The sequence below is a fragment of the Panthera leo genome, chromosome C1 (genome assembly GCF_018350215.1).
Source record: "Panthera leo isolate Ple1 chromosome C1, P.leo_Ple1_pat1.1, whole genome shotgun sequence".
In the NCBI taxonomy this organism is placed as follows: Eukaryota; Metazoa; Chordata; class Mammalia; order Carnivora; family Felidae; genus Panthera; species Panthera leo.
The window spans coordinates 170,706,775-170,723,480 of NC_056686.1; positions in this window are offsets into that span (position 1 = coordinate 170,706,775).

Genomic DNA, 16,706 nt, shown 5'->3' on the forward strand with positions numbered 1-16,706 from the left:
TGTGTAATGGAGAACAAAATCATATTTTGGAGATAACAACATTAACTTCATCCTCTCCTTTCAGCCACACTGTCTCACTCTCTTGCCTCACTCTTTTTTTTAAGTTTGTAATCTGTACAATAGACAAAAAGTAGGCAAAGAAGAGGCTGCCCGCTACCCCCATCTTATAGTAGATTATCAGATTTTTTGTGTAATTCCTCCAACATTGAGCAACATTAGGTTTCCACTTGAACATCAAGGTGAAACTTGAAGCAGTCATAATGTGAATATCAATTTTTATTAATCCACAGATTTTTCTCTTTATTTTTTATTTATATTTAATTTTTTTCAATGTTTATTTTTGAGAGAGAGAGAGAGAGAGAGAGAGAGAGAAAGAGAGACAGAGTGAGGGCAGGGGAGGGACAGAGAGAGAGGGAGACACAGAATCTGAAGCAGGCTCCAGGCTCTGAGTTGTCAGCACAGAGTCCAACGCAGGGCTCGAACTCATGGACCATGAGATCGTGAGAGAGAAGATTGCATATTCACAAGAATAATATGCAAATATCTTGAGGGGCTGAAGTTGGATGCTTAAGCAACTGAGCCACCCAGGTGCCCCTGGATTTTTCTCTTTTTAAAGCTGGAAGCATATCCTTGGTACTTTCTGTTATAGATGACATTTTTCAAAGATTTAAAGAATTTCCAAGGGAAGAAAATATTTTTGTCTAAGAGACTCAAAGCCCAATTAATTTATACATGTATTACATTTTTGTATAGCTCCTTATTAATTGAAGAATGAAATTCTCAAGTATCAGTGTACATGGATATATCCATATATATATATATATATATATATATATATATATATATATATATATGAAAAAGTTAGGAAATCATGTGAATAACCTCAAATTATGTAATACTTCTAACATTTTGACCTAACTGGCTGCTGACTTATTACTAAAATTCAGTTTTACAGGGCACCTGGGTGGCTCAGTCAGTTAAGCATCCAATTCGGCTAAGGTCATGATCTCATGGTTTGTGGGTTGAGCTCAGAGCCTGGAGCCTGCTTCAGATTCCTCCTTCTCTTTCTGCCCCTCCCCTGCTCATGCTCTGTCTCTTTTTGTCTCTCAAAAATAAATAAAAGTTAAAAAAAGTTAAAGTTCAGTTTTAAAAAATGGTCATTTATTTTTCTCCCTTGTAAGTATTCACGTTTACAAAAATAGTTCCATGCTCTTAAAAAGGCTATGTGCTAATCAGCAACACAATAGCATTGGCTTTCACCAGCTAAATTAATTTCTAAATTTTATGCTTTTTATTCTGATTTGACAAAACTTCCAGAAACTTTAGCAACTGATTTAGGAAAAGCCACAAAGGTAGTTTTAAATGCTATAATTTTGGAGATTATAATTTAGGGGAATTAGGTGGAATCACTTTCTCTAATTTTGAAAAGGCTGAATTCTCTTTATTCTCAACCTATTTATGAATGTGAAATGCTACTAGACTTGTGTCTATAAACTCTGTGACTGGGACTTTATAGACTGAATGCTTCTTGAAAAAAATAAATCTATATTTGAATTTAATTCTGCCTCAAGTAGAAGCTTCATGGTATCTGAACTGTATAACTATTGTATTATAGGTGTAATGAACTATATCAGTGATGTGTTAAAAATTTCAAATAATTATTTAACTTTATTCTCAGATGCCACATTCCCTTCATGGGAAAGAAATATTATATAAATGTATTTAAAAAGTAGAGAGGTAAAATTAATAACAAGTGATGGTTCCTATGCCAAAGTGAGGGCACATGACTCCTCCTAAATGCATTAGAATTAAAATTTAGAAAGAAACATTCTGCCAGTCATTTATAACTCCTGATTCATCACTTTGCTAATTCTATATCATCCTTTACTATTTTTGAAATAGTTTCCTTATGAAGTGGTACTAATTTGGGAATTAAACGTTCTAGTTATAAAAAAAAAAACAATTTTTCTCTGACCTGAAATACAAAGGAAGATACCTGTATATTATTCTTGTGAATATGCAATCTTCTCTCTCAACTCCATGTAATTTTCCTAATAGAAGAGCTTTGAAACATAAATATAATTCAGACCATCTTTGCTCCCTGGTGTCCTTCCTTCCACCTTGATCAGAATGTATCACCATCACCATGTTTGAGACTACTTCTCAAACAGAAGATACCATTATATAGTTATATATCCTTAAAAATATGGAAAGTCATAATTACCAAATTCTAGTGTCTTACATTTGACCTGTTCCCCTCAGGGAGAATTTGGTTCATAATATAACATATGAATATTTACATTTTATTTTTTTGTTTGTTTATGTAACTACTTATTTTTTTTATTATTTTTTAAATTTACATCCAAGTTAGTTAGCAATAGTGCAAAAATGATTTCAGGAGTAGAATTCAGTGATTCATCCCCTACATGTAACACCCAGTGCTCATCCCAACAGGTGTCCTCCTTTATGCCCCTTGCTATTTAGCCCATCCCCTCTCCCCAAACCCCTCCAGCAACCCTCAGTTTGTTCTCTGTATTTAAGAGTCTCTTATGTTTTGTCCCCTTCTATGTTTTTATATTATTTTTTGCTTCCCTTCCCTTACGTTCATCTGTTTTGTATCTTAAATTCCTCATATGAGTGAAGTCATATATTTGTCTTTCTCTAATTTCATTTAGCATAATATACTCTACTTCTATCCACATTGTTGCAAATGGAAAGATTTCATTCTTTTTCATCTCCAAGTAATACTCCATTGTATATGTATACCACATCTTCTTTATCCATTTATCAGTGGATGGACATTTAGGTTCTTTCCATACTTTGGCTATTGTTGATAGTGCTGCTGTAAACAATCGGGTGCATGTGCCTCTTCGAAACAACACACCTGTACCCTTTGGATAAATACCTAGCAGTGCTGGGTTGTAGGGTAGTTCTTTATTTAACTTTTTGAAGAACCTTGATACTCTTTTCCAGAGTGGGTGCACCAATTTGCATTACCACCAATAGTGTAAGAGGGTTTCTCATTCTCCACATTCTTGCCAACATCTGTTGTTTCCTGAGTTGTTAATTTTAGCCATTCTGACAGGTGTGAGGTGGTATCTCATTGTGGTTTTGTTTTGTATTTCCCTGATGATGAGTGAAGTTGAGAATCTTTTCATGTGTCTGTTAGCCATCTGGATGTCTTCTTTGGAAAAGTGTGTATTCATGTCTCTTCCCATTTCTTCACTGGATTATTTGTTTTTTTGGGTGTTGAATCTTGTAAGTTCTTTACAGATTTTGGATACTAACCCTTTATCTGATATGTCATTTGTAAATATCGTCTCCCATTCGGTCAGTTGTCTTTTAGTTTTGCTGATTGTTTCCTTTGCCATGTGGAAGGTTTTTATCTTGATAAGATCCCAATAGTTCAATTTTGCTTTTGTTTTCCTTGCCTCCAGATACATGTTGAGTAAGATAGTAAGCCATCAAAATCCTAGAGGAAAAGGAACTTTGCGTTTTAAATATCCTTCTGTGTAATTTGACCATGAAGCACTCCAGTGTCAATGATGTTGAATAATTCATCTTTGTCTTCTAGAACTTGCTGTAATTCCTGGCACATAGTAAGTCTTTGTAAAATTAGACACATTGTTAGTCATTGCATGTGAATTAACTAATGAATTAATTTAATTAATGCAAGTTGAGTTAAGGTTTATGTTTGATAACCAAAAGAAAAAAGAAAAGGGATCTCCTCCAGTCTGGGGATGAAAAGATGGGCATAAATGGAGTTGGCATAGGTTTTACCAGAATCACAGTGTCTGGCATGACATAGTATTTGTGCTTGTCTGCTATAGATGAAGACAGGAAGAAGCTGTGGGAGAGGAAACTTAGAAAATACAACTTGTGAGGAAATAAGTGGTTATAGTTTTGAAACAAGTTCAATGAAACTAAAACTATAAATATTACTATAAAGCAGCATATTAAAAAAATTCAAGTATAATATAATGGCTTTAGACTATTGGAAGACAATTTTTCATGCATAACTCTAATTTTTGCTTGTTTCACCAGTGAGGCACTGATTATTCTTTGTTTTGGACTGTCTTTTCAAGGATGTTTGTAGAGTGCATGGGAGATAGAGATACTCTCTACATCTGGATCAAAGTGCTAGTTTGTTTACAGTCTTGGAAGGTAAAGATAGTATTTACTTCCAGAACAGAGAGCAAGCATGCTTACAGTGTAGTATATTAATGTCTTTCTCCAGAGAAAAGTATAGGCCTTATGAAACAAGTGTTTTATAACACTTAAATGTTATGTGTCATAAAATGTTTAATAACATTTAAAACACTTGTTTTGTATAAACTCCCATTCTAGGAAGTTCTCTTAAAATGCAACCTTCTGTGTGTGTGACATTTGGTCTGCTTCATGTTACCCTGTTTGAATTCTGGAAAAGAGAACTAGTGAAATTAATAATAATAATAAGCTATTGCTGTTGCCTTGAGTAATACATTGTTGTTTGTCTCTGACCCAGAAGTCTTATGTCTCTGTTAACCTCCATGAAATTGTGGTAAGTTAACATGATATTGCAGTCCCTTCAGAGTCTTGATATAGGCCTTCTTGAAGTTGGGTGTTTATTAATATTAGTTATGTTTGGCAATACATAAGCATACTTTATTGTTACCTTTTCCCAATTTTGATATTTTTCAAAGAGATGGGTAAAGATAATAATAACTAACTTATATCTCTTAATGAAGACATAATTACCAGTAGAATTATCCAATTTGGTCTCAATATGGAGTTTTTATTTAAAAAAAATAGGGCAATGAGAATAGATTGGTGTAGAAAATTCATTACGGATTTACATTTTGAGCGATATTTAAATTTTCAGTGGCACAAACAGAGCAATCAGTAACTACAATGACCTATTTTAAGTACATAATTGAAAGACTCTGTTTTGATACTTAATTGCATAAGAGATATTTATAACGTATTTGTTAGAATAAAAGGGAAAGTTTTAAAACAATGTGTACATCTGGTACTTAAAAAAAATCTTATATAGGTGGTAGCTTAGTGATTATTTTATTTTACTTTCCTTAATACATTATAGAAAATTCTAATAACGTATTCCTCTTGTAATGAGAGAAAAGTTGTTTTCAAAGAGTTTCTGTGTTTAGTGTATTAAATCTCCACACATTTACAGCTGTGATCTGTATACCACGTATCATGGCAGACTCTCACACTGGAACTGTGAAGCTAAACATTGTTGTGAATTCCCGCAACCTAGCATGTGTTTGTGACCTAGTCTCCCACCTTCAAAAGTAATCTTGTTATAATTACACCACATAGGTGTTCGTTTTAAAACATAAGATTATTAGTAAAAATTACAACTTGATTTTCTAACTTTTTAAGAAATACGTACATTTAAAAACCATAAAGTAGGTTTTAAAACAATTTAACTTTCTTCTATTTTAAATTTTCCTTTTTTTCCCCCTTCCCAATGGAATGCTTAATATTTTGAAGCATTTGAACCTCTAAGGAAGTTCTTTTCAAGTCATTCTGATTAAAAAGTGAATAATAATACTGTATTGCACACACATGCTACATTTCGTTCAAAGAGCTCAGCATATGTAATTTATGTGTAATTAACACATAACTTCTATGAAGTCAGTCATATAATGATGAATAAGACCAGTCTTTAGGCTCCCTCCCTTGCATTTGATTCTCTTTTTCTATTAGATTATAAAAACATGGGGGCAGAGTCTAATGTTTATGGAACACTAAGTGTGTTCCAAGCATTGTATAATCATTTTCTGTATATTACCTTATAGCATGATATATTGAGGGCACTCAAGACCGCTTTCAGGTTTGATGATTTACTAGAAGGACACACAGGACTCTGAAACTAGTATTCTCATGTTTATGGTTTATTACAGTGAATGTGTATAGATCAAAACAATAAAGGGAAAAGGTGCATGAAGCAAAGTACAGGAAAAACCAGGATCTAGGTTCTAGGTGTCCCCTCCCAATGAAGTCATACATGGATGTGCTTAATTCTTCCAGCAAGAATATATGGCAATCTGTATGAGGGGTTGGCAACTTGGGAAGCTCACACAGACCTTGGTATCCAGATTTTTTATTGGGGGTTCAGTCATGTGGGCATGACTCAGCTACTTAGACTCCAGCACGTCAGCTTCTGCTTACCCCTACCCTGATGTCATGAGTAAAAACAGGCGTTCTCCATAAATCATGTTAGAATAAACACCGCCATTCAGAGAGTCTAGATATTCTGCCAGAGTACTCAGTGAAGATAAACTTATTTATACAAATTACATAAACTTGTTGACTTAGTTATGACAAAAATAATCAAGATATCTCAGAGAAGTGATGCTGGCAAAAAAGCACTTTACATTAAAGGGACTCTTAGATATTTTCTGACATTGAAAGTGCAAAGGATGAAATGTTATAAGATGATCCAAACTTGGAAGGTGCTATGACAATTTGTCATGGCATAGAAAACTTCTCGCTTCATATTGTATATTATATGATGAACACTTACAGCATAAACATTATTCAAACTACTTTTGATATATTTTTTATTAAATTTTTAAAAAATCTTTATTTATTTTTAGGAGAGAGAGACAGTGAGAGCAGGGGAGGAGCAGAGACAGGGAGACACAGAACCTGAAGCAGGCTATAGGCCCTGTGCTGTCAGCACAGAGCCTGATGCGGGGCTCAAACTCACCAACCGTGAGATCATGACCTGAGCTGAAGTCGGATGCTCAACCAACTGAGCCACCCAGGCGCCCCTATATATTTTTTTAAACAGAAACCATTTTTTCATAGTACCTGATGTTTTAAACTACAACGAACTAAATAAACATTAGTTTTATTAGCCTTCTTATTTTTCTATATATCTGTAACTGAAATGAGTTTTTAATTTTTTAATGTTTATTATTTCTGAGAGAGAGACAGACAGACAGCATGAGTGGGGGAGGGGCAGAGAGAGTGGGAGACACAGAACTGTATGCAGGCTCCAGACTCTGAGCTGTCATCACAAAGCCTGATGTGGGGCTTGAACCCATGAACAATGAGATCATGACCTGAGCTGAAGTTGGATGCCCAACCGACTGAGACACCCAGGCACCCCCGAGATGAGTTTTTAATGTCTTGACAAAAATTTTTAAAAGTCATGGAACAATTATAACTTTTCACATGTTATTTTTAATTAATTAATTAAATTCTTTTAAATTAAATTCTTTTAATTAAATTCTTTTAGAGAGAAAGAGTGTGTGTGCACAAGTAGGAGAGGGGAGCAAAAGGGGGAAGAGAGAGAATCTCAAGCAGGCTCCATGCTCATCATTTAATTATGATAAAAACATATAAAATTTGCTATCTTAACCATTTTTTAACTTTATTTATTTATTTAGAGAGAGAGAGATGGAGAAAGAGGGAGGGAGAGAGAGAGAGAGAATCCCAGGTAGGCTCTGTGTTGTCAGAGAAGAGTCAGACACTCTTCTGTCAGACACTCTCTGTGTTGTCAGAGAAGAGGCTGAAACTCATGAACAACGAGATCATGACCTAAGCTGAAGTCAAGAGTCACTTAACCAACTGAGCTACCCAGGTACCCCAACATCTTAACCATTTTTAAAAAAAAATGTTTATTTTTGGGAGAGAGACAGGGAGCATGAGCAGTGAAGGGGAGAAGAGAGAGGTAGTGAGAGGATCTGAAGCAGGCTCTGTGCTGACAGGAGAGATACCAATGCAGAGCTTGAACTCACAAATGGTAAGATCATGACCTGAGCTGAAGTCAGACACTCAACTGACTAAGCCACCCAGCTGACTCTCATCTTAACCATTTATAAGTGTACTGTTCAGTACTGTTAAGTATATGCACATTGTTGTGCAACAGACCTCCAGAACTTTTTCGTCTTGTAAAACTGAAATTCTGTGCTAATTAAACAGCTCGCTATTTTTCCCTACCTCTAGTGCCTGGTAACCACAAATCTACTGTTTCTATGCATTTGACAACTTTAGATACACATATGAGTCATGTAACATTTCCTTTTTATGACTGGCTTATTTCACTTTGCATAATGCCCTGAATGTTTATCCATGTTCTGACATATGACAGGATTTTCTTCCTTTTTAAGGGTGAATGATATTCCATTATACACATATACCACATTTTGTTTATACATGCATCTGAACATGGACATTTGTGTTGCTTCCACCTTTTGGCTATTATGAATAATGCTGCAATGAACATTGCAATGCTAATATCTCTTCAAGACCCAAATTTCAATTCTTTGGATGAATAACCAGAATTAGGATTGATGGATCATATGGTATTTCTGTTTTTTAATTTTTTGAGGAATCACCATACTATTTTCAATAGTGGTTGCACTATTTCCCATTAATTATTAAGTTTGATTGTATGGTTTCAAGTTGCATGGTTTTTTAAATTAATGGTACCACAGTGAGAACTGTGTATGCAAATAAGAACATATGTGTAGGCACACACATACATACACACTTTCATCCAGAGGTATAATGAAGCCAGCTCTTATTGTTTGCAAGAATTGATTATGTGAATCTTTCCCCATTTCCAACTACACTGACATCATGTTAGTAGATTGAAATTGTCCAGGGTGAGAGTATTTTCATCATGAAAATCAGCAATGCTACAAATAAAGATTTAAATTTTTTTTTTAGTTTAGCAGCACACATTCCTGAGGAATAGGCTTGGAAAATAAGTTCTATTGAAGTTTATGTGGCCCTATGGGAAAATTTTCACATTCAGATACCTGCGTATATATACCAAGATGATCATATATCCATAAGTATTTTATATATTCCCTTTATTAATTAACTAATGCTTAATGCTAATTTCAAAATTAATCTTACAATCCCTGCAATACAGATTCATTTACAAGCCATTCATGTTTTTAGGACTAATGTTTTAATCTGCTGTTTTTTTTTTTTTAATTTTTTTTTTTTAACGTTTTATTTATTTTTGAGACAGAGAGAGACAGAGCATGAATGGGGGAGGGGCAGAGAGAGAGGGAGACACAGAATTGGAAGCAGGCTCCAGGCTCTGAGCCATCAGCCCAGAGCCTGACGCGGGGCTCGAACTCACGGACCGCGAGATCGTGACCTGAGCCGAAGTCGGCCGCCTAACCGACTGAGCCACCCAGGCGCCCCTTAATCTGCTGTTTTAATATTCATCTCACCAACATTCACTTGACTTCCACTGTGTTCCAGGTGCTACTCTAGTTGCTTGGAATACACGGGTAGTTAAAACAGGTGAAGGTCTCTGTCTTCTTAGAAATTGCTTTTTAGCATGTGGAGATAATAGACAAGTAACTACAATAAAGCAAATTAGATAATATGTAAAATGGTTGATACCCTGGAAAAAATATATATACTGCAAGATAAACCACATTAGATGTGCAGAGGAGAGGATGGGCAAGTTTCATTGTGTAATAGAATGGCCAAGGGAGGCTTCACTGAGCAAAACCTGAAAGCGGTGAAGGCTTTGTTCGTGTAGATACAGGGTGAAGACAATCAAGTATAAAGTCCCAAGGCAGGAACAAACCTCGTATGTTCAAAGAAAGTAGTAGTTAAGTCCACTGTGGCCAGAGCAGAGGCACCAAAGTTGAGAACTATAGTAAATGAGGTCAGAGAGCAGGGTGAGATTAATGAGAGGACTGGCTTTTACTCTCACGAAAATGGCTAGGAACACAGGGTAAGCTTTTGTGTAGAGGACTGACATGAACAGACTTATTTAATGACTCACTTTACCTGCTTGGTTCAGAAAAGTGTATAGAGGTGATGGATAGATCTGGAAGTGAGGAGACAACCCTGGAGATATTGTAGCTATCCAAGACAAAATATTAAGTTGGTTATCATAGAAATGGTGAGGATCCACCAGATAGTGGATATATTTGGAAAGCAGAAAATAATTGGATTTCCTTATGGAATGGATTTGGCATGTGAGAGAATAATAAAGGATGGTAATAAATTCGGGGCTGATGATGTGGATGTATGGCATTGTCACTACCTAAGATGAGGAAAGCTACAAGTCCCTGGGAAAAGATAAATTACATATTAACAATTTTATTTTGAGAATTGTTTATATCATACAACAAAATGGAGATGCTGAAGAGTCAGTTGGTTAAAGCAATCTTGAATTCTAGAGATGGGTCTGAGCTGTAGATGATATTTGGGAGTTGGAGAAATGCAGACATCTTTGAAAGCAGGACTAGGCAGATCATTTGTGAGAACTCGAGCAAGAAAATATAAGGTATCTATCTTGAAAAGTATGCATTTTTTTTCCTTCTGCAGGCTCTCTTTCAACCTATAATGATGTTTTTAATTTGCTGTTTAATGTGACACTCCCTTGAACATAGGATGCTCCTGGGGTGGAGGCAGACCCTCACAGACATCTGGGGCCCCACATTGCGACTTGGCACACAAGGTACATGCACTAAACCTCAACCCTTCTCGCCCCTACACCCAGGGCCTCCCAGGGCACAAAAGGTGGCAGTGGTTTCTGGGTGGGGGCAGTAGAACAGAAGGGAAGGGCCTCATGTTGTACAGTTGGAGGGGTAATGAAAGAGTGGAATGCAATGACCTGTGGCTTCAGGTGCTTGGCTCATACTCCATTTTGTTCATCAGTCTTCACTTATAAAACACAAATTCTAGGATAAAATTATCAAGAATTTCAATATAGACATTTTGGAACATTAAACCCAACCTGTGCATCTGCCATGGTTGAACACTTTGAAAAGCTATCCAACTGAATGAGGTCCCTAGAGGAGTTAGTGCAAGGAGAGAAATGAAGCATTCACTCTGGAGCTCTTCAGCATAAGGAATCAGAAAACAGAAGGAACAGCATAAGCGATTGAAGTGGGGGGAAACGTTGTGGCTGTACAAGGTGAGCTAGAAAGTATGTTATCTTGGAAGCCAAGACAAGAAAATTAGTGAGGAGGAGTGTGCACTGTAAAAAATGCTGCTGTGAAGCTGAGTAAATGTGCAAATACAAATGGACCATTGGATTCCATCCCAGATGCCATCGATGTCTTTGACAAGAGTAGTTTTAGAAGAGTGATGAGGGTGGAAAGCTTAAATGGTAGGATTTGAGAGTGAATGGGAGGAGAAGAACTGGACACTCAACTTGGAGTACTCTTTCAAGAGTTTTTTTTCAAGAAAAATAAAAAGCAAAGAGATGGGTCATAGGTCATAGTCCTTTTTTTGTTAAGGATATGAGAAGTGCCACTAAAAATGATTATTTATTATAGTAATCAAGAATATTGGCATGCTTGCAGCATCCTACACACCTGCAAGTAGAAAGTGAGGCAGTGAATGATTTACAGGTTGTTGGTAAATTGAATCTCTCATGCTTAGTTTAGAATGTGGTGATGAAGTCAAAGCAACCGACTTGAATGTTCAGATTTAACTCTTAGCACGTAACCTCAAAATGTATGCACCCTGCTTTAAATGACCCTGAATACCTCAGTGGAGTTTTACATAACAAATTATGATTTTACTCAATGAGTAAGAATATTAATGTTTTTAAACATTTGGGCATCCTCTGTTTTCAGTGAAATCCTTTGGACATAATAAGTGGCCTAATCATCTACTTTCTTCTTCTCTAAATACTCTTTCTCCAGCATTAATTATGGTTTTTGTATCCTTAGGATAGGTTTTATTAGATGACGCACTAAAATTATGTAATTGATATTTGTATAAAAAATGTTTCTTCTATCAGTACTAGTAACATAATAATATAATCATTAATGCTTTCCAGAGGTAAATTGGATGAACATTATAAAACCTCAGTCGACTATGTCAAGTAAATATCTTAGTTTTTTGGTGTTTCTTTTACAGTCTTCTTATTACAATATTAGCAGTCTAATTTTTTTTTACTACCTACACAACAGTTTATTGTGTAAAGCCTCGGTTAAAATAAACCTAACACAAAAAACATTGATACAATGGCAATTATACTAAGAATGTACCAAAAAGTCTCATTTCTAAACTTGCTTCATCACTATTGACTTTAAAATGAAGATAGACCTTTTTTTAAAAAAAAAAAAAAAAAAAAAAAAAAAACGTTGTAAGGAGAGGCAAGATTAAAAGCACATAGTAGCAAATGCTGCATGTTGGAATACATTAAGTACAAAATACGAAGTGGTGCTGATGTAGAAAAAAAGCGGTTATGGGGGCGCCTGGGTGGCTCAGTTGGCTAAGGGTCATACTCTTGACTTCAGCTTTGTCATGTCATGATCTCACAGTTTGATGAGTTCAAGCCCTGCATGAGCTTTGCACTGACAGCATGGAGCCTGCCTGAGATTCTTCCTCTTCCTCTGCCCCTCCCCTGCTCATACTCTCTCTGTCTCCCAAAATAAATAAATAAACTTTAAAAAAAAAAGAAAAAAGCAGTTATAAACACTTTTTCAGGAAGTATATTCCCAAAATAATTCCAATTAAGTGTAATTATCTTAACTATGTTGTAATTATATAATAACTTTATACACTTTTTTGAGACATACATCACACTATACATTTATTAGGCTTGATGTAATGTTACATTAAAAAAATTTTGTTAATGTTTCATTTATCTTTTGAGAGAGGGAGAGAGAGTGGGGGAGGGCCAGAGAGAGGCTGATAGCAGCAAGCCCAATGTGGGGTTCAAATTCAGGAACCATGAGATCACAACCAGAGCTGAAGTTGGATGCTCAACAGACTTAGCCACCCAGGTGCATTGGTAATGATACATGTTTTAAATATAAAATTGTTCATATACTAAGTAATGTTTTGATAGAAATAATAAAATGGTAGTTGTGACAATATGATATCAACAATATTCTTACATTATTATTCTAGTGTCAGAATAATATGTGGTAAAATCCAGTTCTGATGTAAAGAATCTAACTTATTAATTCACATTAACCATTGTAAAGTGTGATTATATTTTGGAGCTTGATTAAAAACAATCATTTTAATTAAAAACAAGAAAATAGGGGCGCCTGGGTGGCTCAGTCGGTTAAGCATCCAACTTAGGCTCAGGTCATGATCTTGCAGTCTGTGAGTTCAAGCCCCACATCAGGGTCTGTGCTGACAGCTCAGAGCCTGGAGCCTGCTTCGGATTCTGTGTCTCCCTCTCTCTCTGCCTCTCCCCCACTCATGCTCTGTTTCTGTCACTTTCTCAAAAATAAATAAAGATTAAAAAAAATTAAAACAAGAAAATAACCAAGTCATTTGCCAATTTGCCTCCTTCCTAACCTCCTTTCTTTCTTCCTTCCTTTGTTCCCTTTTTCCCTTTTCCCCATTATTTTTTGGGGGGATATCATCCTGGAGATGTGTTCTCTCAGTGGTCTTTTTATGTATTTCTATTTATTTTGTTGGCATACACAGTGTAACATTGTTAATTTTTATATTCTTTCAAATTGATATTTTTATTTTTCTTCAATTATAATTTAAGATAGTCTTGGGGTACCTGGGTGGCTCAATCGGTTAAGCATCTGACTCTTGATATTGGCTCAGGTCAAGAATCCACAGTTGTGAGATTGAGCCCCACAATGAGCTCCTTGCTGAATGTGGAACTTGCTTGGGATTCTCTCTCTCCCCCCGCCTTCCCTTCCCCCACTCATTCTCTTTCTATCTCTCTTAAAAAAAAAAACTTAATGATTTTTGTCTCTTAAGCTTAAGAGACAAAATTTTGTCTCTTAAGCTTGAGACAAAATTTTGTCTCTTAAGTTTAAGAGACAAAAATCATTTTGTCTCTTAAACTTAAGAGACAAAAATTTATTATTGCTATTTTGTCTTAACCTCCAAAAATTAATCTAAATGGTTATCATGGATTGTTTTGATAAAATGGAAAAAAAAAAGATAACTATTAGAGAGGTTATGGTTTGATGATAGTCATTCTTACTAAATACTTCTCACTTTTACAGAAATGATACTCTGTGTAATATAAATAATTAATAGTGGAATCAAATGATTTATTTTGAAAAACATAACTGAGGATCACCTGAGTGTCTCAGTCAGTTAAATGCCTGACTTCAGCTGAGGTCATGATCTTGTGGCTGCTGAGTTTGAGCCCTGCATCAGACTCTGTGCTGACAGCTCAGAGGTTGGAGGCTGTTTCAGATTCTGTCTCCCTCTCTCTCTGCCTTTCCCCTGTTCATGCTCTGTCCCTCTCCCTCTCTCAAAAATGAATAAACATTAAAAAAATAAATAAAAAAGAAAAACATAACTGAAATTGATTAGGTGATATATATACTACTGGTAAATCATTTGATGAGTCCATGTGGGTCCATAATTGAATTATGTGTAACCCTTTCAGCAGCATTTATAGGAATCCCCAGATGTGTTCCTCTTGTTCCCATAAAGAGAGGTGCTCAAGAATTCTATTTTGAATGAGAACTCATATTTATGTACATGGAACTATTAAGTCCTATGTCCTCATAAATATTTTATGTCTTTTCAACTTTAAGAAAAAAGCAGAGAAGATGTATAATCAATCAGTGAATGTATTTTAATTTTAACATCTCCATGTTAAGTTAGAATTTAAGATTTCTCTAATATAGCAAGCCTGACACTTCTATATGTAACAAAAATATCCCAGATTCCTAAGACTTATAATTTAGGCTCATTTCCTCCATTTTCTTTTAAATTGAAAGCATTCAACCCTGTATATAAAACTCTCTTCCTTCCTAAGAAATAAAATCAAAATGATGCCTGTCTAAAAGCAGAAAATTTAGTTATATTGTGAGTGTGACCCATTTAAAGCAGCTCTATTTTATGCCTTGCAGTTTTAAATGGACCAACTTATTTAAGTAACCGAACATAGAGAACCTTAGAAAGGAAACCTAACAACTGGAACAATGTGATGATGATATCTTGTAAATTTCCTTCCTCTGTGATCCATTGCCTTGTCTTAGCTTTATTTTTATTTTTTATTTTTTCTCCTCTGTGGAGGTTATTTCCTATAGAGACAGTAGGAAAAAGTGAGGGTTGTTTTTATGTTCTTGCTATTAAAAAATTCTCTGATTCACTTTCAGTGATTTTCCTGCTCTAAGTGTCTTAGGTAACATGCATATTATTTTATTGTTATCACCAAAAGCATAAAATAATATAAAACAAAATTCATGAAATGGGTGAAAATACCTTTCTGTTATTTTTTTGAAGAAAGTATTAATGTTTATGAAAATGACAATTGACTGCAGTAACTAGACCAGTTCAAGTTGCTGTTGTTGTTTTCTAACAGAATTGCTGTTGGATGAAAATTCTAACCAGAAGCATCCTCACTGGAGGTCTTTCTAAGCCTATAAGTGATGCCAAATTAAGAAGTTTGGGCTGACATGCTGGGCCCTTTTATATACTATAGCCAGCAAAACAGGCCTCAGTCAAATGCTTGGTTCTTGCTCATGTTAGATGGGCTGTATAAGCTTTGTCTGGCCAGCTTGTAATATTGTCTTTCCAAAAGAGACAAGAAGGGTGGAGATGTTATTTAAATAAGCATGAAAAGTACCCTCTGCTTAGTTATTCAGAGCCAAAAAATCAGCTTGAAAATCCTAATGCTGTAAAAAATGTATGTTTCCTCAAACAGCATTAGGCAACCCAGAAGCTTTAGACAAACAACTGGCACATTTAATCTGACATGAAAAATGATCCTCACTCAGAATCGCGGAAGGCACATACCAACTATAATACTTGTCTTCTCATCATAGCCTTGGCCTGGAGTCTTTCAGTCCTTTGCTGAAGTACCAGTAATGAGAGAAGCCAATATCTTGGGGCTTTCAGTTGTGTTCAGATTTTAGTCATGGCCCTGTGTAGGCACAAATGTGTCAAAGTAGTTGGCAATATAATGACCCAAAAGTGTTGTGCCTGTTGGCAAAATGCAGGCTGGCATAAGGTTGCTCCGTATGTGCTTCCAACTAAATGCTGATTTGCTGGATTTGTCAGGCAGCCACACACAGACTTGAGGGCCTATCCATGAACGTCACTGGCATTGGAAATTTATAATGATGGTAAATGAGATGGCAAAATAACCACTCCCCCCCACTTGAATTTAAGATAAAATTCTAGGTTATTCAAATGCCTTATTCTGAAATCAAGTCAAAATAATTTATAATTTATAATGATTGAGTTTTAGGTCAGAAGGAAATATTTGACATCAGTGCATGCTAAGTCCCTCATTTTTGGATGAGGAAACTGAAATCCAAGGAAATAAAATATAGTGTTCACATAACAACTTACACTGTAATTTATGCTCCCCATTTCTGGGTTATAAACTCTTCTAACTTCACGAAGGCCACTTTTATAATGGTGAATGTTGACCTATAGCTAATTCACTTTTTCAACAAATAGTAATTGGGACTAACCATCTATCAGTTACTGAGCTAGAAATTGAAGATACAAAGGTAAATAGGACAGGAGGTTTCTTGGAGTAAATATTTTAGAGTGGGGAGCCAGACAGTAAGTAAATAAATAGCATAAGTGCTTTTGTGGGAGATTAGAGATCTGGGCAGGAGATTTTGAAATCTTGGTGCAGTCAGGACCAAGCAAAAACATTTTGGGAAGACGGGCTTGCACCCCAGTGGCTCGCTCAACAACCATGGGCCCAGCTACAGATCCAGAAATAACTCTGTACCTCTGAGAACTCAGCTATAGCTCTGTCTGGCCTTGGGTCTGTCACCATACCATAGGCCAAAGGGCCCATGAAG